The sequence below is a fragment of the Tachypleus tridentatus genome, chromosome 7 (assembly GCF_004210375.1).
Source record: "Tachypleus tridentatus isolate NWPU-2018 chromosome 7, ASM421037v1, whole genome shotgun sequence".
Lineage (NCBI taxonomy): Eukaryota > Metazoa > Arthropoda > Merostomata > Xiphosura > Limulidae > Tachypleus > Tachypleus tridentatus.
Genome location: NC_134831.1, coordinates 147,635,903 through 147,663,710, shown reverse-complemented (window position 1 = coordinate 147,663,710; position 27,808 = coordinate 147,635,903). Strand labels below are relative to the sequence as shown.

The 27,808-nt window shown below is 33.0% G+C and overlaps 1 protein-coding gene and 1 long non-coding RNA gene across 6 annotated transcripts in view; one reads left to right on the top strand and one right to left on the bottom strand.

The window, feature by feature from the left end:
• Window positions 1-27,808, bottom strand: part of LOC143256860 (uncharacterized) — a 128,188-nt gene that overhangs the window by 3,191 nt on the left and 97,189 nt on the right. Inside the window, exons 5-7 of one of the 2 annotated variants that reach the window (XM_076514653.1) lie at window positions 21,816-21,969; window positions 14,500-14,649; window positions 10,546-10,623 (exon numbers count right to left, since the gene is read on the bottom strand). The gene's annotated coding sequence lies outside the window, so the exon portion shown is untranslated. The remainder of the gene's footprint in view (window positions 1-10,545; window positions 10,624-14,499; window positions 14,650-21,815; window positions 21,970-27,808) is intronic. The other variant, XM_076514652.1, reaches the window with a different exon arrangement.
• LOC143256861 (uncharacterized) lies at window positions 4,492-24,341 on the top strand. 4 transcript variants are annotated; one of them, XR_013031579.1, is made up of 4 exons: window positions 4,492-4,686; window positions 7,333-7,487; window positions 21,457-21,517; window positions 21,886-24,341. It is a non-coding gene; the product is annotated as an uncharacterized LOC143256861 (long non-coding RNA). The 4 variants fall into 4 exon arrangements; XR_013031581.1 differs by lacking the exons at window positions 21,457-21,517; window positions 21,886-24,341 and adding an exon at window positions 9,584-9,742 and having other exon boundaries at window positions 4,496-4,686; XR_013031580.1 differs by lacking the exons at window positions 21,457-21,517; window positions 21,886-24,341 and adding an exon at window positions 8,161-8,929 and having other exon boundaries at window positions 4,496-4,686.

Sequence of the window (27,808 nt, the reverse complement as noted above, 5' to 3'; positions counted from 1 at the left end):
CGCGTTTGAAAAGATGAACATCTTCGGTAACGGGGATTAGAACTTGTTATCCACAGATTGCCAGTCGAGCGCCCTGACCACGTGGTATATTTTGCTATTTTGAAAAGAACTTATTTCATAAGATATTTGTCACGTACTTTCCAAAAACTGTTGTGAAAAGAAATGAAGTTCCAAATCAGAAGGCATTATTTATAATAAAAGCAAATTTTCACATGAAAATTAGGTAGAGACTAACACCACTCTTTAAATAATCCACTTAAGAGCTGTCTAAACCCATTTCACATGTTCCATAATATACTTAGGTCATTCAGGTGCCTATTTGGAAACATAGTTACTGGGTCTCAAATACTAGCAAATATTGTAGAAGTAGCAGAACGATTCTACAAATTATAAATCCAATGAATACTCCTAGTTAATTCAAATATTTAATTTAAGACAATAATTCCAACAGTTAAAGACGTTAATATCATGAAAATTCCAAGCATAAAGTCGACAACATACTATTAATTAAATATAAGCTTAAAATAGAAAATAATTATCCGAATGTCAAATGGAATAGAGTTTGGAAGAAGGCGAACCATGGTCGTGGCCGGAATTCGGTTAACATTTGAAATTAAATGTAACGTATCATTTAGTTTTACATCCATATGGAAAACGTATACAATATGTAAAAATAACTGTAGGTGCTCGTCATTTTTTGGATCCAGAGTAAATTTTGACTTCAGCTATGGCTATGCAGTCATCCCAGTGAGGTCAAGACTTAATAGATATAACAATAGTGGCTCTTTTACTCTAGTGTCCAAACCATTGAGGTGGAATACTGAAGAATCAGTCAACTTCAAGATCGTCAGTGAAGTCTTGGTTCTCAAACTTTAATAGCAGTACTTCCATTGGTTGCAAGTCTCCATGGAAATACTTCTGTATTCCAAGTAGTGGATAGAAGAGAAGGACTACGGCGGGGAAGCTTCACAAATAGAAGCTCCAAAACCGATGTAGTGTGTTTTCTTGTGTTCTGTGCCTTTCCTTGGATATGTACCGAAAGTAAAACTGTGGATGTATAACCAATCACTGTCTTAATAACTTAGTTATATTTATTAATGTTGCTCATTCAAGGTCACCTTCGAAATAAGGATAAATTAATACTGTAAGAGCATCAGTTTATATAAGTTATTTGCAAGTCGTATTGAAAGCTGGTGAAATTACTTCACATGGATTACCTCGAGAGATATAAGGGCCGAGTTTCTTCTAAGTTGCGCGACCGCACAACAACCAATCAAGTCCAGCGCACTACATTCTTCCAGCTGCACACATCTACAGTAATGGTGAGAAATCTCAACACGTAGATGGCTTTAATGACCCTGGCAAAATAACCAACTAGCAGCATTGCAACATGTCTAATAATTCAACAGGGTCGATGGTCTAAAAATACTCCCCCCCCAAAAAAAAAAGCAATAAAAAAACTAGTAACTCACATCCAAACATTGTCTTAATACTAGTTCTCACGAACAAAATAATCTGACTCATGGACTGAATAAGTTAAAAAAACACTAAGCAAGGGTCAAATTTCACAAGTATGAATGTCATAAAATTAAGCTAAAACGATGTCTTGGAGAATTTCTCTGAGGAGGTAAAAAAAATCTTAAGAAATGTTTAAGGGTATAAAATCTGAGTTGCAACTCTTCCCAGATGAAAAGATCCTGCAAGAGATTTGTCAGTGATTCTAATTTTGAAATTGTTTTATTACGTCGCAGTATATTAACTTGAGAAATCCACGTTATAGTTATTTCTCATGCAAAAAGATTTACTATGGAATTTCCAGGTGAGCTTATAACATTTTAACACTCTCAATGTTGCCAATATAGTTCAATCGTGTTAATTATTGTTTCACACGAAGGTAAGTACATCAGCTATTAGTAAAAAGTCATCAATGTATAATAAAGCATCTGAAAACCAGTACATTTTAAAGGATAGATGATGCTCTGACACCGGGAGTAGAAATAGGTGAAAAAACAGTAGGCGTCTAAAAAACAGGATAAAACTGGAATATCTGATAACGTACTTGTAGGAGACAAAAGTTACCAATTTCTTCTCAAATCGTATTATATATATGCTAAAGTTAAAAAGGAATATGACTCCTAGTGACACAGCGGTATGTTTGAGGACTTACAGCGCTAGAAACTATGCTTCGATACTCCAGGTGAGCAGAAGATAGATAGCCTATTAAGTAGCTTTGTGCATAACTACAAACGAATAAACGAAAAAGGAATATAGAGAAATACAATATAATTTAATGCAAAGAAGAAATTCGAATAGGCATTTAATAATCGGTAAGAATTTAGATTCTCAATCAGAAACGGAAAGTTAGGTTATTACAAGAGCAAGAATTTTAGCCAAAATAAATATCAGCACAAAATTAGAGTTGAGCGAAGAAAAAAAGATATTAAGTTAAATTAAACCGTGAAAAAGCTGAAAATTATTGACCGGATATCGAAGCAGATAGAGAAAACTAACATTAATTAAAACAAATTTAAAATACAGAATGGTTTTTGTTTGTTTAGAATTAAGCACAAAGCTACACAATGGGCTATCTGTGCTTTGCCCACCGCGGGTATCGAAACCCGATGTTTAGTGTGAAAGTCCACAGACATACCACTGTGCCACTAGGAGGCGATAGAGAATGGATGAACATAAATGAAATGCTAAAAACAATAATATTACTATTTCGCTTTTAACCAAACGCATTAATGACACTAAATACATAATTCAATAGGTAAAACTGTTATTTTTGCACAGATCAACATGTTATTAGTATGAATCTATTGAACTGATTTAAAAAAAGTAAATTTAAAGTATTGATTAAGTACGATGGATGTGATAGAAATGTTGTCAGTAGATGGCTTGAAATTCTTTAATATGTAAATTGTATTATGTTTTTAACTTCTAAGTGTATAAATACGTCTTATTCTCACAAAACACTGCACTACCGAAGATGACGCAGTAAACATGTCGAAACATGTTGAGTGTATGAGACTGTGAGATAACGAGTTATGTTTCTATTTGGTTGTGGTTTTGTTTCTCGTCCTTTTGTTATTCCTTCTATTGTTTAGTTTATCTATGAATGCTTACTTATATGTGAAACGATAAATCACTTAATAGATGATCAGGTTTATTTTGAATGTCAGTCTCCCCTAGCGGTGACATACAGATATCATTAATGTTTCACCAGAGTACGTAAGTTATAGACAGTTGTTGTGCACAGAATTAAGTAAATTGCGATCCTATGATTTGTAATCTCGTAATCTAACAAGTGAATGATTGCTTGTTTGTTTTGAATTTCGCATAAAGCTACACTCAGACTCTCTGCGCTAACCGTCCCTCATTTATCAGTGCAAGACCAGAGGAAAGGCAGTTAGTCGCCACCACCTACTGCCAGCTCTTAGGTTACTTTTTTAGCAAAGAATAGTGGGATTGATCGTAACATTATAACACTCCCACGGCTGAAAGGGCTAGCATGTTTGGTGTGACGGGGATTCAAACCAGTGACTTTCGGATTACAAGTCGCACGCCTTACGCGTTTGGCCATGCCAGGCCTAGGGCCAAAGTCAATGAAATTTCTACGTGAATACTGTTATTGTGGAATTAGGATTTTTATTTGTCTTTTTTTTCTAGTTCGTTTACTTATTTATTGATTGCATTATTCATTAAAGGAGAATAGTATGTTAGAAATGTTTTTATTTAAACGTGATGAAGAAATTGATACTAGCTATCCTATTTCTTGGGAAGAGGCCAAAATAGACACTTCGACAAGCTTATACTTAGAAATAGTGTAATATATACAGTAAATACAACAAAGGCTTAAAACGGGTGAACATGATAAAAAACTGATATCTGGGACGAAGCTAACAAAATAAACACTTCGATAAAGCATATAATTCAAAATACTTTATTATATAACTGCCTCTCATACGACAAAAGCTTGAAAACGGAGTACATGAACCTCTTGTTAGTAGTACCAAAGTCTTTTCGTGAGCAAGTTTTAATAATGGCTTATGCACGATATATGCATACACAGAAACTTGCGGTTAAAATTCAACAAAGGTTGCGGTACCTTATACTAATTAGATATGTAGCCTAATACGGTATAGCGTGTCATGAATGTCATATAAACATGTAAGAAATCGTGAAAACTTGCGACCGGTTCTCGTAATAGGAGATCATTTTGATGATATGTTTATTGACACGTATAACCTGTTGACTAGTGATGTGAACGGGAAACACGTAATTCCCGAGCTCGTCAGCAATGCCACTAGTTGAGTCAAGTAATACCTTTACAGGTTCCTGTTACTCAACATGTTTCAGACGCATTGTTTGAACTGTTTACTGGAATAGGCGTAACTATGATAACACGTAGTATTGCAACAAGGCTAATAATAAAGTTGCATGACAAACTGCGAATAAAAAAACATTATTCGCTAGTACATATCACCAGGAAGGAAGTAACCAGGTTTTACATATTATCAGGGAAAAGTGACCAGACAGACGCTCCATTAAAACCTCATAACAATACCTATCAAAAATAGAAGATTCTGATTTTTATGCATATCTCGATGTACCCAACGAAACTACTGGCTTTAAGTACCCATTTCTCGAGGACGTGAGCTCTGAATCCACTATTACCACAACTTGGTAACTTCCTAGATTGTTTTTATATGGTGTGTTACTGTATGAATATATGGTTTCTTGTCATTATTGTAGATGATAACAATAATCAAACTCTAACGATGATAATCACAAACGACTGGCTTTTTTATCAATTTTAACTGAAATATTCGTTTTACTACTGGGTGTTTATTTCTTTCAATTTTTCAATATATTTTCTTAAGGTTTAATTCGATACTTTTTTTATCGTATGTCGAGTGTTCTCTTTCATTTTTTGCCACTTTTTATTCCCTCTCAACACGTACTAGATTATCTTCTGGGCATGGAACCTTATTTCCAGGTTGATACAGTTATTTCCAATTTCTGTATTCTGGGAATGCAAATGACTGTCTTGATTTAAAGTCCGTTACCATTATTTCTCTAATTTAAGCAATGTTTTAACCATTAATGGCTTGTAGTTAAGTATTAAAGAAGAGACCAGGGATATATGAACCCTAATCCCAAAAATAGAAAACAGTAAAACACATATTTACTTTAAGCATCTTGATTCATTTTTACGCAAGGTCGAATCAATTGTCTTTCAAAGCTGTAAACACGTTAGTAAATAGTAGTGGCGCAACGCAAAATTCTGCCCTCGCAAAATATGACCTGAGAGATAAATTCATCACTACAGATAAGGTACTTCTTCTCATGCGGCTATTTTTTTTTCGAAGTGAAGTTTCAGTAAACGTATTAGACACTTGTTGTAATTTTTTTATATATATTTGGTGTTTGTTCTATACAGTTAAATATCCTCACTTGAACTTTTAACAGATCAAGCTTAATCTTATTTTTAACATCGCCCCTGCTAGTACAGCAGTAAGTATACAGATTTACAAAGCTAAAATCAGGGCTTCGAATTCCCTCGGTGGGCTCAGCAGATAGCCTGATGTGTCTTTGCTATAAGTACAACATACAAACACATTTTCAACGTTCGTTTTTAAATTTTAGCCAAGAATAATAAAAGTTACTTAAACAAAATTATTTTTATTCCTTTTGATGTTAATCAACCTCTCTTCCCTATGAATATATATATATATATATATATATAAATTCATTATTTGACCTTAACATCATGAGATACCGTTACATGTTTGGTAACCTTGTTAAATTGATCTTCATTCTATTATAATGTCTGTGTCTATAATAACTAAATACAATTCATCCTATTTTGGCTCAGTAATTATTTCCTGTTGTGCAATAAACTAGTTTTACGTTTGCGATTTTTTGAATTAAGAGTGACAAACATTTCCTTTTTTTTTTTTCGGTATCTTGGAAAATTAGACTGTAGATCGTAAAGGTAATGATTCCCAATAACATTTGCGTACAAAAACTTAGCTATTTTCATGTTGATAATTAATGTAATATTTTTGTGTCATAATGAACAAAGGCTGCTAATTGTAAACGCTTCATTTTATGTTTTTAATTTTTCGTGAATTAAGTTGCTAATCTGGATTCCACCTTCCCATGACTGATAGTAAGAAGCGTATTTCTGATTTCCAAATGGCCAACAGTTTCATAATATGCACTATTCACTTTTAAAGGATAACACAACCATTTCCTTGTAACTTTATTTCCATTCTCAGTTAGTTTGTAATAATATTCACTCACAAAACATGTATTTTTGTTTTTGTGTGTAAGAAGAGTCCTTTAGATCTGAAAGAATAATGAATTACTTGTACTGATATTATAATCAATTAAACGGGTCACAATGATTAATTTCAGCTTCAGTTTTTTTGTTGTTTTTTTCATTATCAGTTAAAACTTCATTATTTGCAACACTTTCCTCATTATTAGTTACTGATTCAGACAACATAGTAGTTTTGCCACAGGATTCACTGGTGCAGAATAGCAATAGTTTGTTTAGGTGTAACTGCGGTCATGACGACAACATGACAATTCAGTATAACTGATAGCAGGCCTTTTAAGAATCTTCTGGGAGGTGGGGAACTTTTGAGCATCACTCAAATACTTTCTAGTGATTCAAGATTTCTTTCTTTTATTTACTTCACTATCAATATTAGCTAAAAATTGTACACGGTAGACAAAAGAGATTTTTCCCTCCTACTAGTCGACCTTGCACAATACCGAAAACTCAAAGTAAGCGAGTATTGAACCATATCCTGATGTTGATTGGTCACCTTAGTATTAGGTGGATGTAAACCACAGAGTTGTATCACAGAAAAAAAAGGAACAATTATTGACAATAAAATTTGAACCAATACGTATGTATATATTTTTTAATTTCCTGTTGAAGCCTTTCTGTAGAGTGAGAGCGAGGTTCCTTGTAAAGTGGGGTTCCCCCACATTGATGGGGATTATTTTACACCACTAATAACGACTAACCATTATCGTGGAAAAGAAGACCTAACTGTTGTTAGAACGGTAAAATTCCGAAATAACATTCAAATCAAGATAAATCATTGCATTTCTTAACCAAGTCGCTGTACATGATTTAATGAAGTCCACTTTTAATTGTGTTCTTAGAAACACTGAATAATTACATAGTCATTAACCTTGTACTAGCTCTTGATTATTGTGACCTTGCGAGTATCATCTATTCTTTTTATTACAGATATTAAAATTATTTTCATAAGTTGTTATTAAAAATCAGATTCTGATTACTTCCATTAGCTGTGCTTCCGGCTTCAAGAAACGTATTCAACTGGGTAAGATGGCTTGGATTCTATCTGCTGTATTTATCACAATATAAAGAAATTGTACCGACAGAAATAAGACCGGACAGACACTACGGTTCTGTTCTTCACGTCACTTCTGTAAATGGCAAGGTAGGTTTTCTTATAGTTAAGTCCAAAGCTACACAATAAACTGTCTGTGCTGTGCCTACCACGGGTGTCAAAACCGGTTTTTAATATTATAAACCTTCAGAGATACCGTTGCTTTGCCAGTTAAATGGCTTGGAGCGGAACAAGTAAAGTTTCAAGTGCTTTGGGAGAAAAATTTGCAAGACAAAGAAAACATCAGTATTAATACAAAACAAAAGAAATCATATATTTGCTCAAAATTTCCGATAAGGCTTGTTTGTTTGTAGCTAAGCACAAAGCTACAGAATGAGGTCTTTGTGGTGTGCTCACCACTGACGCCTAAAAATATGTTAATATAATAAAGTGTGTGTTTTCTTATAACAAAGCTACATCAGCCTATCCGCTGAGTTCACCAAGGTGAGTCGAACCTCTGATTTTAGGATTGTAAATCCGTAGACTTACCGTTGTACCAGGGGGGGGGACTGCTATTACAACCATACAAGCCAAATATCACCTTTCTTTTCAATGATATTTTACATATTTTCGATTATTGTAGATTTTATAACGTTTATAATTTTAATATGCACATTCTAAAATCAAAATAACACATTAAATGTAAAATAAGATTACAGAAGCATCACTTGGAAATTGTAAAATGTAATGATTAAATGAAAGTGTTTCTAATTTCTCGTTGTAGTCTCGTTTCGAGTTGTAAGCCCCAAAAGTTACCACTGACCCAACGAGGGATTTTGGAAGTTAAGGATGAAAATAATAAGCATTTGTTACCTTTAAATGTATTAGGGCCAGACATCTTCATGTAGTTGTCACACTGGAACGGTAGAGCAAATATTCTATTCTAGACAAACACGTTCCAGACTTTCATCCGCTGGTTGCACTCATTTTACTTGGACTTTGTGTCACATGAGATGTTGCTCAGGTCTAAAATATCACATTTATTTGTGTATGTGCTGTTGGTTTAATGCAAAGGTATACAATTGGTTACCTTAACTCTGTCCACCACGCGGAATCGAGTCCCAGATTTTAGCGTTGTTAGTTCGTAAAATAACCGCTGAGCGGACAAGGAACATTACAGATAGATAATGAGCACAATACATTTAAAATTTTCTATAACTTTTATTTATCATCTGCGTATGTGTCTAATAAGCCTGAAAAAACGTTTCTAATAAATATCTATATGATAGGGTTGAGCCAAGTTTGAGAAAAGCATCGAAAGAGTTTATATAATTCTGCAATTACAGAATATATTGGCATTCATAATGAGCATTGTTTGAAGATTGCTAATATGTATCGAGCTGAATCGCAGTCAAATGGTTAGGGTTAGGGTAAAACATAATGTTTGAGTTAATGACTAAGGATGGTATGTATGAAAAACGTTTGCTTCAAAGGGCCCTTCTTTGTGGATTCGTTGTGTGATTAGTGGTAGTCACAATTACATTAGACTTTAAGGACCGCCAGCCAAGGATCAAGAGGAAAATCTTCCTCATATATTTTATAACTAGAATTTGCAAATTCGTTTGTAAATGTATTTCTTCTGTATTGTGCAATATGTCTATTTCAACTATTTAATACTTACGTCTTCGGTCAGATGCACACATAAGTTACATCGTTGCTCAATTTATCGAAAAACTATTATATCTAATGTCATAAAAACTTAAGATTGTTACTACAAGGACACATATGAATAAACAACTAAAAGGAATATTGGAACTATTATAACTAGTAAGATAATAAAGTAAAACATTTATTCAAAATCACGTTATTTTGAATAGAATCGTTTTGTCTCATAAAATGATTAAATACGTAATTTCTTCAGTACATTATCTAAACACATATTTCTTCGAATCATTTACTTATGAATGTCTTTTTTCCTATTTTATACAATATATATCCATTCGTAAACTTCAACATTACAATTGTAATTGGATAGCAATTCTTTGATGTGGTATACAAATTCCCATTAAAATTATACTAATAAATCTCAAGTTTTATAACAGGAAATTAAACACACTATTAACATAAATAACGATTTAAAGTACAAAGTCACATAATATGAAACAGTAATGAACAGTATTTACATAAATATTGTATTATTTTATTAGCTTACAAGGAAAAATAAAACAACGTATTTCGTGGAGGAAGAAAATGTGAAGAATACGTTGCCAAAAGCATCACTCAATTTACAGCTAACTACAAATAAAGATAAAAAGAACAATTATCTTTATAGCAATCTAGAATAAAGCTTTTTATGTCAAGGATCAAAACTTTTAATGGATTGCTTGAAGTTCATACATAATAACATTTCACATTTATTTTCTGCACTATCATTATTCACCAAAACTCTTATAACCTAACAAAAAAATTTATTGTAAAGGCACAAATATTTATAGTGTGTAGTAAGACAGATACTTACTGAGAAATAAATTGTCATAAAATATTATCCTATAAATCAGTGCGAAAAAATACGAGTAATCATAAAAAAATATTAACGTACATCACAAAAAAAAATACATGTTAAAGTCAAAGAAGTATTAGGATTACAGTTGTTTATTCCATTCACATTTGTACATTATATTAAAATCCTTATGTAAATTATGGTAAACAGAACTAAACGGAAATCGGAAATGGCGTGTTTAGCTACAACACATATATCACATTCTGAGAAAGTTTTCCTCCGCCAAATCCTTTACTCAGATATCTGTTGCCTAAAGAGGTTGTTCTGAGAGCAGCTCTTACGATTCGAGACAACCAAAACCGGAAAAATGTTTCTTGCGGCACCTTTATTTTTCACTTATTTTCTGCTTGCTCTTTATATTTATTAAACAGGGAATAATTTTTTTCTTTGGTTGATCTTTTTCCAGTAGAACAATAACTTTGATAACTTTCGATTGAGAGTTAGATAACAAATTACCTAACAAGCATACTGGTTTTGTTTACTGAATTCCAACAAACATTTCATATTTTCGTATTCAGCATGCTTCTCTCTTCATTTGTGTGAAATTAATATTATTTTATCACATACATCTTTATACTCTTGTTTACTAATAGACTTGTCTTTCCATACCTTAGTTCTGTTTCTACTGGTGGTAGTCTTTTATTTTCACCAAATTTATTTTTCTCTTGTATCTTCCTCTGCCTTAATCTATCAACAGTATCTTAGTGTTACTATAACTCTTGTTTTTATTTTGTATTGCCTTACTTTTCCTATTTGCTATCGTGCTACTAAACTGTTATGTTACATTACTTGTCTTTTTCATCTTTCTGATTCGAACTAATGACTAAAAACCTCAAAACACTATATGTTCACTGTTTTAGTCTGCTATATACCACTATGCCTTCCCCTGTTAGTAGTTTTAAAATCACGGTATTACCACTTAAGAATAATTTCATACATTACTTTCTTTTTGTCTATCTGTAGTCTATAAAGATATCTTGCTCTTAATAATTTGTCAAGCCGTCTGGTATGGGTATAAAAAATTTAAATAAAATAAATACTCAGACCAGCGGTCTTTAAAATACAGTTACTTCAAGTGGGTTTCTCGTCGTCATGAATTGTCAAGCCATGCATTTATATTGCAAACCTATAAAGGGCCAGTAAAGAAAAATGTCTATAAAGGTACGTCTTATTGTGATAAAACGTCCAAAAAAACACCGACTTAAGAAATTAGTTTAAAATATACCATTTTCCAGATTTTAGCAAATATAGCTTTTATTCAAATAACTAGAACATAAATAATTTTCTCGTTATTATTTATTTTCTTTTTTATACATTTTAAATTCTTCACAGACAAATAAGATGAGCTCCACTGATAAAAGATCTTCAATATTATTAAATCGTTTTATTTTGTTAATTATCAATATCAAACAGTGATCTAGAAGTTATTCAAATCTGAAAAAAATATATATAAATCAATCTCTGGGTGGCGCTGTTACTAGGACTACGTCGTGGGCTCATCTCAAAACATTCATTATTGCAAAGTTTCTACATCATTGTAGAAAGTTTTAATAATGAAAAATATATTTTAATTATAAGTTTTAACTATCAATCAGTGAGCGACGAATATATTTTTAACAGTACAGCTCTTGTGTTAAGTAAAATGTGTGGTGTTACACGTTCAATAATTATATACAACGAACTAACCGTTGTAATGAATATTTTAAGTTTCTAGATAAAATGAAAGGACACAAAATTTCAGGTTAAAAATAAAAATTTGAATATATATATATATATATATTAATAAAAAACAAAATCAATTTCTTCATGTGATAAATAATACATTGTTATTGTTTTTTCTTGCTTATTAATGTTTGAAAAAGCAATTTAAATTACAACCTGTAATTTTGACATTAGCTCTCGCCTCACACTTATATTATAAAAATGTTTGTCGGTAGAAAGTCCCGCCTTTTTGGCCATGCATTTCATAAGCGATGCTAATCTGTTTTCTCCTAATGGCTGTCGTTTGAACCATGAGCTGTTGTAAGTCGCCTTGGAATGATTGGGAACAAGATAAAACGGACTGTCAGCCTTTTTCATACACTCTGGCCTATGGCTGGCATACAGGCGATAGATATGGATTGGATCCCTATCAGGACAACCTAAGTTAGAATATATACGAAAGCATCCCATTACTCCTCCTTTGGGTGTTTTAGTTTCCTGATCGATATAGTCTAGGTATTTTAAACCATTTGAAAGCTGACAAAGTGTTATGTCGCCCCATCGTAGCTCGTAGTGTCTTTTGGCTGACCGAATTCCAAAGAAAATGGAGTTGTAGAACCAAAGAGTATTAATGATGGAGTCTTTGGAGCTAGCTCCAAGTTGCCCAGAAAGAAATAGTTTCTCAAGTTCTGAGTCTGTCAGAGCAACATGTTTTTTTGATATGCATCCTTTTCCTTTTGATTTTAGCTCAAGCTGTTTCATTCGTAGAAACTCGCGCGTTTTCTTGAAATTATCTCCAGTAGAACTAAAAATTGCATCTGGATACTCCTGCTGTCGAAGGTAACGATCAACACTACTCAGGAGACCCTTAAGGAGTCAGGCTCGTACTCATCACCGTTTCTCTTCTTGACATTAATGATAAAACTGGATAGAACAGTGTCCAACTCTTGAGGAGGTATTGTTTCCAGAGGTCTGTGTTCTCCAGCTTTCGAAAGAAAAGCGCTTAGTAACTGTAGGTCTGTTTTTGTCTTCCTTACCGTGTTTTGGTTTTCCATTTTTGCATGTTTCTCTCTTTCCAAATTAGGAGAACTAAAATGTTGATCATTGTCAGCTTTATCAACATTTTTCTCGCAATCAGATGAAAATCTGTCTGCAAGACTGTGTAAATGACTCCTGATCTCAACATTTGGTTGCAATTTTGTTTCTTCGTCTCCAGGCGAAGAGACCACTATGGGAGCAAAAAGCAACAAAGGCAGAATCAGATTACAATTTAGTGGGATTCGATGAGGTAATTTTGATTTTTTTGCTATACTAATACAAATGTTATTGGTTAGTTCATTTCAATAAAAAGCGCTTGATGTTAGTCTGAAGAGACCCTCACCAAAATGAATCCACCTTACTTGCCATGTGCTCCCATAATGAATTAAGAAGGATTAAACACTAGCTTAGAGAAGTAGAAAATAGAAGAAAGAAACATTAGGACAACAGTGTCATAAGAGCTTTAAAATCAAGCAGAAGTGAAGAATAAACTATAGTATATGAAATAACAATAAACTATTAAAGAGAAATTTGTAATAGGACTCACAATTTCTTGTTTTGCATATAACATTAAATTTAATAAAGATCAAAGTTGTGGAGAATGCTAACAAAAATAACCTTTAAATATTCATTCAATGTTATTTTTATGTGGGTAGTTTCAAATAAAATAAGTGACATACACACAAACAAGTGCTATAGTTGAACCATAAGTGTTCGAGTTCTTTTAAGAGCTCATTATCAGGTGGAAAAAAGACTATCCTCTCATTGATAAGAGAGGATTTCTTCTCAACAAACTTGAGAACTTTGGTTCGATGAAATGTATTAACACATTGTAAAACTGTTAGACGTGTTTGATTTATTTATGAATAATACTTCAGTTTATGTTGTTAACGTTTGAAAGACGCTATATGAGAATGTATATCTGTTTTACTCAATAAGTATATCGAAAATGAAAGTATCACAAATAATTCAAATAAATATATCTCAGATATGACTTGCCGGTAGTTTAAGCTTTATTTATATTTTGTAGAAAACATATCTCTTCTGGCACTGAACCTTTACATTAGACAAACTATGAAATTTTGTAAATACAAAATGTATTTTAATTTAAAGGTGTTAAAAAATTTCATTGTTAAGCATACTCTTTAACCATTACTTTACTACTTCTATTTGCATTTCGTGAAATAACTTTCAGCGTCCTAACCTTAATTAGAAAAACATTCGTCAAATACTATTGCAACAAAATACATTTATCAGACGTTAATATGACAGATTAAGAAGTAGATACGAAAAATAACAAAATATTTTAAAATAAGTAGCACCATAAGTCAAAGCAATGTGTTAGATATAACTGTTATATGCAAAAAAAAATTACACTTTGCCATGGAAAGAAAAGAGTAGTTTCGAACATTGAATTATAAGTGGATGTGTTGAATTATAACCTTTTGAATAAACGATAATAAAAAACTAACTTTAATAGCTATTAAATTTGATAAAATTCAGAAAAATGAAAGCTTAAATATTACTCAGTTTACTTTTTTACTTTATTAAACTTACATACACAGGTATTTTAAACAAGAATGTGATATAACTAACAAATGCTAATCCATACGTATATCAATAGTGTAGCAGTTTAATTCACAAGACTATCTATTATTGCTCTGAACCCTCTTCTGTGCAGTACACCTTTCAAAAACATTAATGTGATATAACCTAACAGCAAATGATATATCAGGAGCCACGAAAAATATCAAGTATTTTAATCATTTTTTTCTGAAAAATTCAGCTCTTTCTGCTTTAAAACAGTAAAAAAATAAAGGATACCTTCATTTACTTTACTGATTGAAATTCCTAGCTTGTCCTCTTTACTTTCCATACGACCAACGTTTCTTTGATGAGAGCAAGAGTAGTGTTGATGAGTCTGAAGTTTGGTTTGACAACTAAATGTGATTCCGCACGGTCCACCAAGAAATCCTAGTCGATAATAAACCAGATTTGTATAAGTTTATCAAAAACTAAAATCGTTTAATAACTTTAAGGGCAGGAGGATATTTTGTGGCAGAAATAATGATATTTATTAGCACAGACAGATGGCAGCACATTACCTAAAGATTATTTAATTGGTTTCTAAATCCACAACTGTTGAGAATATTTTGCATTACGGGTCAGTAAATTTACTAAAAGATATACTATTTAATTAAATACCGTTTTCATTATGTTACAATCAGATATTTAAGATTAATATTCGTTGCATAACACGTTGTATTTAAGCTCGGTAGTTTAAGATATTTGTTTTAATCCATTACTATAAGCAGATATTAGCGAACAACTTAGAATATTTTCTAAGTCAGTGAGGCACTATTTAGTTACACACAGGGCTGCATTCAATTAACAACATTAAATAAAGTAGTATATTTGTTGTGTGTTAGTATATCTTTATCAAAGCTAGTTACTGAAACACCACTTATTTACACATAGGACTGCATTCATTTAACAAGATTAAAATAAATAATTTATTTTTTTGTAATTAACTTTAAACTTGATAATACACATTACAAAGCTTGTAAATAACTAAAATAACAGAACTGCACATATTTCTGAAGAAGAGAGAAAGTAATGAACAACCCAGCTTGACCAGGTGGTTAAGACGATTGAGTCGTAATCTAAGGGTGGCGGGTTCGAATCTCAGCCGCACCAAACATGCTTGCCCTTTCAGCCGTAGGGGCATTATAATATGACAGTCAATCCTACTATTCGTTGGTAAAAGAACAGCCCAAGAGTCTCACGCTACTAAAATTAGGGATGGCTAGCACAGATAGTCTTCGTGTAGCTTTGTAAGAAATTCAAAACCAAACAAACAAAATAATGAGGACTAAGTTAGCTGCGTATAAGTTAAATGTTTATTTTGAATTTAACATAAAGCTATAGCAGGGCTATCTGCGCTATAAGATAAAGTTCACGGATTAATAAAATAAAAAATATCTTTCTAAAACTGTAGGTATTTTTATGTTATTTAAGCAAGAGCACAGCAGCTTGTTCAAACGTAACTTAAAAAAAGTTATAACAATTTAATACCAAACATATAAATTTATATTATACCATGACCAACTGAGAACTATAATTTTAAACAATGCTAGTTCTTGTTAGCCAAATTAAGTAAATAATATAACTTTCTGCTTTTTTATTTTTATGTATACACATATGTTTATAATATTTCGTTAGAAAATAAGCATTTCAAAGATGTAGATGTTCATTTTAATTTGGGCCCGGCATGGCCAGATGGGTTAAGGCGTTCGACTCGTAATCTAAGGGCCATGGTTTCGAATCCCCATCACACCTAACATGCTTGCCCTTTCAGTCGTGGAGGCGTTATATAGTAAAGTCAATCCCACTATTCGTTGGTAAAAGAGTAGTCCAAGAATTGACGGTGGGTGGTGATGACTAGCTGACTTCCCTCTAGTCTTACACTGCTAAATTAGGGACGGCTAGCGCAGATAGCCCTCGTGTAGCTTTGGGCGAAATTCAAAACAAACAAAACAGTCATCTAAATTCGGCATTTAATTTTTGTTTTTCTCGTGCAACGAACTCTATTAATAAGCGCACAAGTTCATATCAGGAATCAAACTTATATCATCAACTAAGAAACTACTGTTTCGAAAAACGTCACCTTCTACTACCCTATCTAGGTCGACGGAAGATTGTCACGCAATGTATCTCTATATGGCTTTAGCTGTGGTTGAAGGATTAGTGTAGTTTTTGCTTACGTAAATGTACACGCACATACACACACCAATGAGGTGAACTAGAATTGAAAATATGATGAATTCCGTCCAATAACCGCACTAGTGTAACCAAGTCTAGGGTTTGCGATATGCTAATAGTACGTTCCTCACAGCTATAAGCAAGTAATTATACCACTTTGTACCAATCCTATTATTATAACTCACTATTTACAATGTGACTAAATATTTGCTAAACTACTTTTTGATAACTTGACTGTACATGTTAAGATATTCTATCTATCAAGGTCTTTCACTATAAATAAGATCAATGGTTGCTATTTGTCTGTAGGAATTACCACAGCCATGTTTTTTTTTACAACACCCCTCATTCCTTATTTCAAGTCTTCACGTTTTATTCATATATCCTCCAGATTTTTAATTATTATTGTTTTTTATTTTATATATTTTTTAAATTTCACGCAATGCTGCTATACAAGAACAGTCTGCACTAATTATATCTAATTTTAAAGTAATAAACTAGAGGTGAAATAGTTAGTCAACACCACCCAACGTCAACTGTTGGGCTAACTTTAATAACGACAGTCAAATTATAACGTCACATTTGCTTTAAGGACGATTATGATGGATTTCGATCCTACTAATTAATTTGTACAAAAATAGTACTGAAATACACATAAGTTATGAAACTGTTGAATTATACGCATTAAAGGACGAAATATGAATTTAAAAACATATATTTAAATATTATATTAAAATACTGAGATAACATGAGATTAAAGTTACTGGTTTCCACGCTTGATAATATAACAGAAGATGGTCTGCACGAGAACCAAGTAATGATATTTACTGTATCAGACATTAGGTTAATTGTGAACTATTTACGCTACGGATATTTAAAGAATAAATTAATCTTTGGTATTTTACTTCAGATCCAGTTTAAAACTAACTTTTCTCGTTCGTGTTTCATCAGTGAAACACATTTAGAAAACGCTCACAAACAAACATTACGCTGTTACAGCTTTACGCATCCTACCCTCTGGAACGTAACAGTACAGAACACCAAAATAAGATCACCTGAAGGTTGTAGTTAAGGATAATCATACCAAAACAAATATTGCTACAGAACATATGTATGAATTTCTAATCAGTTTAATATCATTTCGACTAAACGTATCTTTGATATGTCGTTGTGGACGAAGCCATTTGCTGAATACTGTAAAATGCCACTAAAATACGACAATACTTAAAATATTCTTAATATTATTATAAGGTGATATTACGCACACAATCTACTAACTAACGATTTCCACATAATAAAACAATGTTCCTAAGTTTAGTTGGTTTCATGTGATTGCTTTCGGCGATCAGGTAATATATTCCATAACAAAATCCACGATTCCTTTTTACCAGCCCTTTACTATGGGTTTCCAATAAGAAGAAACATTAGCATCTCGATCGCACCTCCCTGTAAAGGCCCGCCATAGCCAGGTAATTAAGGCACTCGGCTTGCAATCTAAGGGTTGCGGGTTCGAATCCCCGTCAAACGAAATATACTCTCCCTTTCAGCCGTGGGGGCGTTATAATGTGACGGTCAATACCACTATTCGTTGGTAAAAGAGGAGCCCAAGAGTTGGCGGTGGGTGGTGATGACTGGCTGCCTTCCCCCTAGTCCAACACTGCTAAATTAGGGACGGCTAGCGCAGATAGCCTTGAATCGCTTTGTGCAAAATTGAAATCAAACCAAACCTAAACTTTCCTGTGATCCGCATGCCTCAGTTTTCTTCGCACTATACCAGAACTCGTCAGTAGAGATGATTTTATTTTTAGTACCGGAAACCTATAGTAAACAATGATTAATCAAATGTACTCAGTCTTACATGAAGACGAGAAACTTAGTAGACATGCATGTTATGTAAGGAAACAAATAGAAAGAAATGCAAATTCAAAGAAGCCCTGCTTACACAAGAGTTCAAACCAAAACTGAACCAATACAAAGAAACACCATTATGCCTATATTAATTAATAATTTAGCATCTAACTGCAGCGCCCCTTAGAATCTCGTACACGCTTATACTCTCGTCCTTAAGACATGCGCCCAGCAACGGTCAGTTGCAAACTTTCGTTGTTAACCTGAAGATGGCGTAAGAAAGTCGAAACGTTGTTCTCTACTTTATTTTATTTAAACTATTAATACCCATACCAGCCGTCTTTAGAATTCATTTGTCCTCAGTCTTACTGTGACGTGTCTCACAAAACCTATTCGCTGGCATAAAAAGTTCGATATCCTGATAATTTTTATACTGTAAACGATTGCAGAAGCGTAACTAGAGTTTTCAGCGCCCGGGGACAAAGTCAGTTTTTGCGCTCCCTCGTGACAAAATGTAGGCCATAATTCCTAATTATGTAACATCAGTTTGGGGCCCCCTACCCCAGATGCTGCGCCCGGAACAGATATACTCCCTTGCCCCCTAGCTACGTCACTGAACGATTGATATAAATATAGTTTAGACCAGACTTTCTGATAAAGCTGCCAATTCAATTTAAAAGTTGTGAGATCGTATCCCATTTCCTAATATTGTTCTTCACCTCCACCTACTTTATGTTAAATATTTCACACACTGCTTTCACAGTAATTATGTCATCTTTGAATTTATTTCTCAACAAGTATATAATATCTCTTCCAGAGCGTGATTCAAGACATGATGATTCTACTACAATAAACCTGCCTTTATATATTTATCCTCTCTGAAGGTGTTTTTTTTTTTCCGTATATCTTACTTTCTTTTACATATTACTCAATAAAGTTTTGAACACTTGACAACCGTCATTTCATACCCTGCAGTTTTCGATTTGGAATCCTTTTCACTACGAAATATATATATATATAAAAAAAACATTTTCACCTGCTCTTTCATTATCTATAGACGCTATACTTTGCAATTGTACTTTAAGAGCAAAGAGAGGGCGTAACTCTCTCCTTGCCTGCAAGCACTACGGGTTGGCATGAAATGATATTAAAACATAAAAACAAAAAACTTTTGTGTTGAGAATCCTAGTTGGCACTGACGTAAGGCGTTCAGGGTGTGCCTTTTCTTATTATTATAAACGGATGGTAAGGGGTTATGAAACATATTACCAGTTTTTATTGTGATGTAATAGCACAAAATCTACAGATCAGTAGATCGTGGTTTGGCGAGGTTAGAAACTATGCAACCTGATAAAAAAAAATCACAACTTATTCAGCATTTTACTCATGAATTCGGGACGAGTCTGCTGAAACATAGTTAAGCAACGATTTGTTTGTTTGTTTGTTTTATTGAATATTGCGCAAAGCCACACGAGAGCTATTTGCGCCAGCCGTTCTCAATTTAGCAGTGTAAGACTAGAAAAAAGGCAGCTAATCGTCACTATCAACTGTCAATTCTTGGGTTACTCTTTCACCAACGAAGAGTAAGATTGACCGTCACCTCATAACGTCCTCACGGCTGAAAGAGCGAGTACGTTTGGTGTGAAGGGGATTCGAGCTCCCGACATTCAGATTATGAGCTGAGTTCCCTAACCACTGGGTCATGCGTGGCCGATAAGCATTGAAGTAACATCAAAAAATCTTATGATACTTCACTATACAAAAGAACGAAATTGTTTATAATTCAAATTGTATTACTTAATAGTGAAATTATATTTGCAAGCAAAGTATAAGCCTATAACATAAAGAATGACTTTCTAAAGAAATAATTCATTGTTTTGAATGTTATGACTAAAATTGCATGAAAAATTTTGAAACAGCAAGAAGATTACAAAAGTTGCAGACACTTCAATTGTAATTAAACTCTTTCACAGTTTCATTCACCTTACTTTCAATAAATATATCTGGATATTAATTATTTTAATATGCGCGATTTGGTCATTTAGAAAATCAAGTAAACCTTCAACGTAATGGCTTTACAGATAGTTAATAAACAATTACGTTTTTAGTATAACCGTCTGTATACATCACAGCTACACTGACAATAGTTTTATTAGCACTTCAAACACAACCTCTTGGAATGATTTATTGAGAGTGTGTGTGTGGCATCCTACATAATGATGCAGATCAGACTAAGACTTTTGGGTGAATTTAAATGATATATTTTATATCATGAGCAAACCAGAATTGCATCCCCAAAATTTTGATGTGTTGGTAAAGATACGTTTTTTTTTAGTCTAAAACACATAAGTTAGTCAAGTTACTTATACGGGGTTTACGATTTAAGAAACTATTCAGCATTGGGTTCATATAACGCTTCTATGAAACTAGAGTTTTTCATAAGTAACATAATAGCATATAGACGGCCCAGTATGACCAGGTGGTTAAGGCACTCGACTCGTAATCCGAGGGTCGCGGGTTCGGATTCCCATCGCACCAAAAATGCTTGCGTTTTCAGCCGTGGGGGCGTTATAATGTAACGGACAATACCACTATTCGTTGGTAAAAAAGTAGCCCAAAAGTTGGCGGTGGGTGGTGATGATTAGCGGCCTTCCCTCTTGTATTACACTGCTAAGTTAGAGACGGCTAGCGCAGATAGCCCCCGTGTAGCTTTACGCGAAATTCAAAAACAAACAAAAAACATATAGACGACATATTTACAGCTAACGAGATTTTTGGATCAATATCAAAGCTGATCATATCTAACGTTATACTTGTCGCCATTGTTGTAGAGGTTCTGGATTACAAAAAATTACGCTTGTTAACACAATTTCTTGACACTTAGAATGAAAGCGGTGGGTTTAGAAATGAAGGTGCCATATTGCATATATAAAATGTCTGGGCAGCAACACGAAGTACATGTCTCTAAGAAATCTTGCAAATCAATTTATATATTCTAAGAATAAATATCAACAATGTATTGGATAAAATAGCAAATTAGATATGTATCTTTCTTATTTAAATGAGTCTAATTTTGGACTGTTCTTTTGTTAGACACGTTAATCAAAGGATCTCAATCTTTTCCTATAGAGTCAAAGCAGACTTTCATATTTGCAAATTTTGCCATTTCAGTAACTTCCAGACCAGGCAAGGGCCCGTTCCCATCAATTCAGGATGGGTAACACATTAACAAGTGAGAATGGACGTTGTTTAGGGTTATATAAAAGCCTTCTCTGTACTTCTAGTACTTTAAAGTTCTATGTTTTCTTTAATACATAAAAACATTAAAACTATTATGAAATAAGGTAACGCATGATCTCGTGTTTAACATACGAAAACCATAATATTTAGTTACGTGGATTTATTTCAATGCTATGCTACTAGTGATGCCATCCTCTTCACCAAAGTGATACTAGATGTTTATTTAGTTCATTTTCACTTATTTTTAAAGTTTTGTTGTTATATTTAATTTTACATCAAATAAGATTCACCTCGATTTGCACGTTGCAGTCATTGGTTGAAAAACAGCCATAAAGTCATGAAAACATATTTACTACATAGGGAAGACTGATAACCACAACCATATGGGAAGATGTACTGGGCAGAGCATCCTATTGGAACTACACCAGGATGTAACACGACATTCTACAAGAAAAGAATTACTTGATGAAGTGTCCGGATAATGTTTCCAAAAGACTGATCAATTCTTATTATTATAAATATAAAAGCATAGAGAAATGTTTAAAAGTTTTAAACTTAATTAATTTGTAGTGAATTTATGTGATGTAATTTAAAGAGATAACTGAACTATCATAGAAAGAAAAAGCAATGAAGATTGTGATAATATTGTACAAATTTTATCAGTGGCTATAAGAAACTCACTTTAGTTACAAATTTCCTGTGTAACTATTCATATAGTTTATAAATATTCTTCGGCTTTTTAAAAATTTAAGAACGAAATTTTAAGTTCTGAGAGTTATGTGTGTGCCATTTTAGTATGGGTAACCATTTGATCCAGTTTGTTTCATGTTATGAATCTAAAAGTCCCTCAATCGAAAACCGTTAACACACACGCGCAAAAATCACACTCGACACTTTGGGGTCATTTATGTATTATATGAATGACAGCAAAATCCAACTATTCATTTAGGTAAGAGTAGCTCAATGGTTGGCTATAGAGTATGTTGACTATTTGCCTTCTCTTTAGTTTATTATTTCAAAAACTGGAAACAATTAGCACAAATAACCCTTTACTTAATGTTGAAAAAAATTAATCTGGAAACAAACTAATAATATTTTTAAAAATAAAAGTTTTTAAACACAAGTAGTCCCATAATACAAATATAACTTAAGGATGTCAAAGGAAAACTAATAAAAGGTTCACTACTGAAACTAATGTGTAAGAACGAGGTTATTGAAGGGTTTTCCAGCTTTGACATCAAGAGGGAAAATAAATTCCAGGTATAGCATAATTGTACTTATTTAAGATGAACAAATATATACAGTACTGTTTAAAAGTGTAAGGGCAAAGTCAAAAATTAGATTTCAGGCTACTTTAAGAGAACAATAAAAGGTAAACCACAAGCAAAACATCAAAATGTTATTAATCTTCATAGTTAGTACAAAGAAACTCAGTGTAAGTGCTTGAGTTTAGTAAATATTTAATATTTTATGTGTCCCTCTTTTGCTTTAATAAATAGAGTTTCTTTCAGGCATTGTTGCAACATATGTGCACTTTGGGATTTTACTCCAAATGTCTCTAATAAACTTTCTTTAGAAGTAGCTTTGGATTTGACAGTTTTTATCAATCAAGTTTCATTTTTGCTCAACTGGGTTGAGATCAGGGCTTATTGAGGGTCCTTGCATTACTTGAATGACTCCAGCAGCTTCTTTCTTAGCTAAGTAATTCCTAAATAGATTGAATGGATGTTTGGAGTCATTTACCAATAACACACAAACCGCTGGGTATATCGTGACGGTTTATTTGCTGATGGTAATTGCGCTGATCCATTAATCCATCTATTTTGCAAATATTTCCTGTCGCATCAGCAAAAATAAAACATCCTCACACCATCACATTGCCTCTTCCATACTTTATAGTAGGTGCTACGCATTGATATAAGTACCTTTCACCTTTTTTCCTGTCCCACGTACAACCTACGTTTTGAGTTAAATATTTCAAACTTGTACTCATCCGTTCATAACACCCTTTTTCAATAATCAACAATCCAGTTTGTACTTTTTAGCAAATTTCTGTCTCTTGATAAAACTGAAAGATTCAAGTAAAGGTTTCTTAACTGCCATACGACTAAATAATTCATTTTCTTTGAATCTTCTTGATACTGTAGATCTGGACCTTTTTCTGTCATCTGTTACATGTTTGTTTATCTCATGCTTGAGATCAGTGGCAGTCTTCCTTCTGTCCCGAAGGCTGCAAAACGAAAATACTTAACAGCTGCCTTAAGTAGAGTTAATAAACATCAACGAACCTTCAACCACTGAATTTAGGTCTTCTGCCTCCTTTCTTATTTTCAAATTTACCTTCTCTGTCTCACGATCCAGGATGTACTTGTGAGTTTTTAGAGAGCATTTCAAGTCTGCAGCAATTTGTCAGAGAGTCCAATCAGCATCACATAATGCTTTTACGTGAACTCTCTGCTGACAATTGTCTACGTTTTTTGAAATTTTTATAGACCACAAGTTATATCAGAATGTTCTTTTAAGCAGAACCCTTATGACATATAAGTATATGGGATTTATAAGAAAAAGGTTAAGTATTCCGAACTTTCCTCATTTAAGTGAACCAACTGGTAAAAGTTACAGTTGAAATTAACATTCTGCAACGGCATGAAATAATAAGCGACATAAAATTGGAAAGAATGACAAAATATTTTCTTGTTTTAACTATTTTGTACATTACTGTGTTTATGTTACAAAGATGTTTTAGGTACATGACTATTAATAAGATCTTGAATACAATGGAAGCATATTTTATAAATAAACATTTTTGTAGCTGCATTTTGTGTTTAATTTTGATTTATTCGAGCTACACTTGTGTTTCTGTATCCATTACATTATCCTATTTGTAATTAGTTTGAAACTGACCACGTAGCTGTTAAAAAACTGATAGGTTTTAACTTTCCATTAATCGTAAAAATTATATAGCTTTCTCTATTCAGTCATACTCATGAACATTTTTATTGTGTAAAGTATGTGCACATTCGTAAACTTGCACTAGTTCTTGTCTCAGGTTCGAGTTCAATCTGAAGTTACGGTTTAATACAACTTTATACTTGTTTTATCTTTCAACTGTCGAGAACTTCCCTGGGGAGAGAGTTATCCGAAGTTGTACAACTTAGGGTAGTCTAGAAATTTACATTTCCTTGAACATGTATAATAGAAATTATCGGTGAAGTATGTAACCTAGAATTATTTGTTCCATTTTAAAATGTTTACGGTAATTATTTAATAGCAAATCCAGCATAAATTTCATTGAGTGATTTCCTATCTTTACCAAGACCTTTGCTGTTTTTCAATATAACAGTATAGCCTCTTAAGTAAAATTAAAATGTGATCTGTTTGTTATAATTAAGAGTTTATCTGACTCAACAGTATGGTATAGACACAGTTCTTTTGGTTTTTTCTAACTTATAAAGAACACAGTTATTCTGTCCTTTCTATAGCGATTGCTCCTTTTATCTGCTCGAGTGTCGAATCAGTTAATCTACAAAAATCAGAGACTGACCAACAATAATATAAGATAAAACTTCAGCTTATTTACTGTAGATCTTAATACTTGCAAGCTGTATAGAAACGAGCCTGAATAACGCACTCTAATTTATTGTTACATTATGATACATTAAAAATAACCAGCTTTGCAAAGTTTATCACAGAAGGACACTTCCCAAACCTACATATACTTCGCAGTGATGGAGAGGAAGTAATAGTTGTGGTTCGGGCACGAACTGAGAGAACAGCAAAGATTAAAATATGTACTGTTATGAAGCAAGAGCTTATGCAGCTGTAATTATTTATATCACATCTGGGAATGAAATACCAAAGGGTGAATAAGAGGAAATATGGTTGCTTCAACTCAACCTCGACTAGTTAACCCACACATATAGCAGTTAGAATAGGTCATGATAGTAACAAACATGAATACTACCTGCGATTAGCTGCGATGATTTGTATGAGTTTTCAAAGTGTTTATTGACTGCCACAGGTATCATCAGCCAGTGGCTATAGTCTGACCAATAATTACAAGAGGGACAAGATATGCATTTCAGACATCAACCATAGAAAGAGCTGTAACACTGTTAATCAATGTTGATAGCATATTGTTAAGACCTTGCAGAGCAACAGAGAAACAAGATACGCTGAAGATGCTTTAGAACTGCATCTAGTGGCTCGTTTTAATATGGAACATCATGACAACATGTGTCTCTCTACATATGTATTTTCTGTTTCTAACTTAACACAAGAACTCCTACTGATATTTAAAATAACGAAAATAGATTGAAATAATTTTTCAAAAATTTTTGGGCAGGTATAAATAGTTCGGCACTTTATTCCATAAAACCTTCGGAGGAGAAGAAACTAAATGAGTAAGAAAGGGTTGCTGCTAAACTTTATATAGATTTAACCCTATGGAGAAGAACTGAATGATACATGAGACTGATTCCAATATTCAAAGGCACGGTGGACAATACAAGAACTTGGCTACTAGTCTATGAAAATTACATAGTGAGACATTTTCAAGCCTAACACCTGCTTATCATCATGGGATTCATTTTGAGAAATTTTTAGAGGGCTGCCAAAAAATCTATATATCAACACATAGGTTAATAGGATATTTCTTGTCTGATGAAAATTATTTTTATGTTGATATAGTTCAAAAAACTCACATCATACTGGATGTTAGAGAAAAGGAAAAAGACCAACAACGTTACTATTGAAGTAGTTGATTCTTTCCCAAAGTAAACTCATGACTTTGTAACATCTTCCAAAACTTGAATAAGTTACAGAACATTGGTTACACGACCAAGAACGTTGCAGGATGCCATGATAGATCACCAAATCGAGTTGTCATGTCTGCAGCACCTATGGAAAACAGTTGCCAACCTGAAGATGCTCAGAGGGTTAGGTATAGAACCCTCATTTTACATGCATTATTGGGTAATTTTAAGTATTTATAACAGTTGGTCCTTGAAAAAGTTCTTGTATATCCAAACCTCAAAATAATAAAAATAAACACATCCTTTAATTAAAAATACAATACCAGCAATGTTTACAATAGCAAGTTCTAAATTTAATGATTATAAAGCTTTAACCCAAAGTATCTGGTAAAAGTTACGTTGAGTATATTTCTCATAAATATTATATTAAACATGCCCTCTGTTTTTCAAAAATCCGTTCAGTTCTAGCATTCAACTAATGTAAAGTGTTGGTATCTACTTTTGCCAATAGCGATTCAGTCCATAAGGTAATTACCCGGTTAAACAAATAAAGTTGTTTGTTTGTTTGTTTTGAATTTCGTGCAAAGCTACACGAGGGAAGACAACTAATTACTACTGCCAACTCTTGTTCTACTCTTTTACTTATGAATAGTGGGATTGACGGTTACATTATAACGTCCCCACGGCTGAAAGAGAGAGCATGTTTGGTGCGACAGAGGTTCAAACCCGCAACCCTCAAACTATGAATCCAGTGCCTTAACCATCTGGCCATGCCAGGCCTAAAATAAAGTTGTCTTAATTAGAGTATATTCTGTCTTTTCAAAACTTTAAACTTTTGTTATCATCATACCAGTTTTATTAATGACACATCTTATCACTGTAGGAAATAAGTTACCTAAAGCTATCCTCATAAGAACTTTCGATCCCTTGATTCATACTAGTTGTCTTCCTCTTCATATCACTCAATAAATACATATATTTGCGTAAATAAGAAAACTAAGCTGCATACAGTACTCTAAATGATATCTAAATAATGTTTTATATTATCATATTGTATACCACAAGTACCGGTATCTGATTTTTCGGTAACAAATTTCAACAATAAACAAACAGTACACAGTTCACTTATTTTAAAATGATATATTAAAACAGGTCAAACGTTCACAAAAATGTTCATTACACAATTAATTAACACACTTGTATACAGAGCCTTAAATAATCATCTTTTATTTATTAAAGTCAACAGAGAATGGTTCATTTACGTTGGAACACAATTCACAACACAAATTATATTCCTCTACTCTGTTATTAGAAAAAAAATTGTGATAATTTCACTTAAAAACGCCTTTATATACGCTCTTTACGATTAAACCCAGAAACACATAATTTGGATTTAGTTATCTAACTAACTAACTGTCTATCTTACTTGAACTACATTTTATATACATATTTATAAACTCACAGAGGCCTAGAATGTCCTACACTTTATAAGATAATATGATGTAAGAACATTTAACTGAAATAATGAG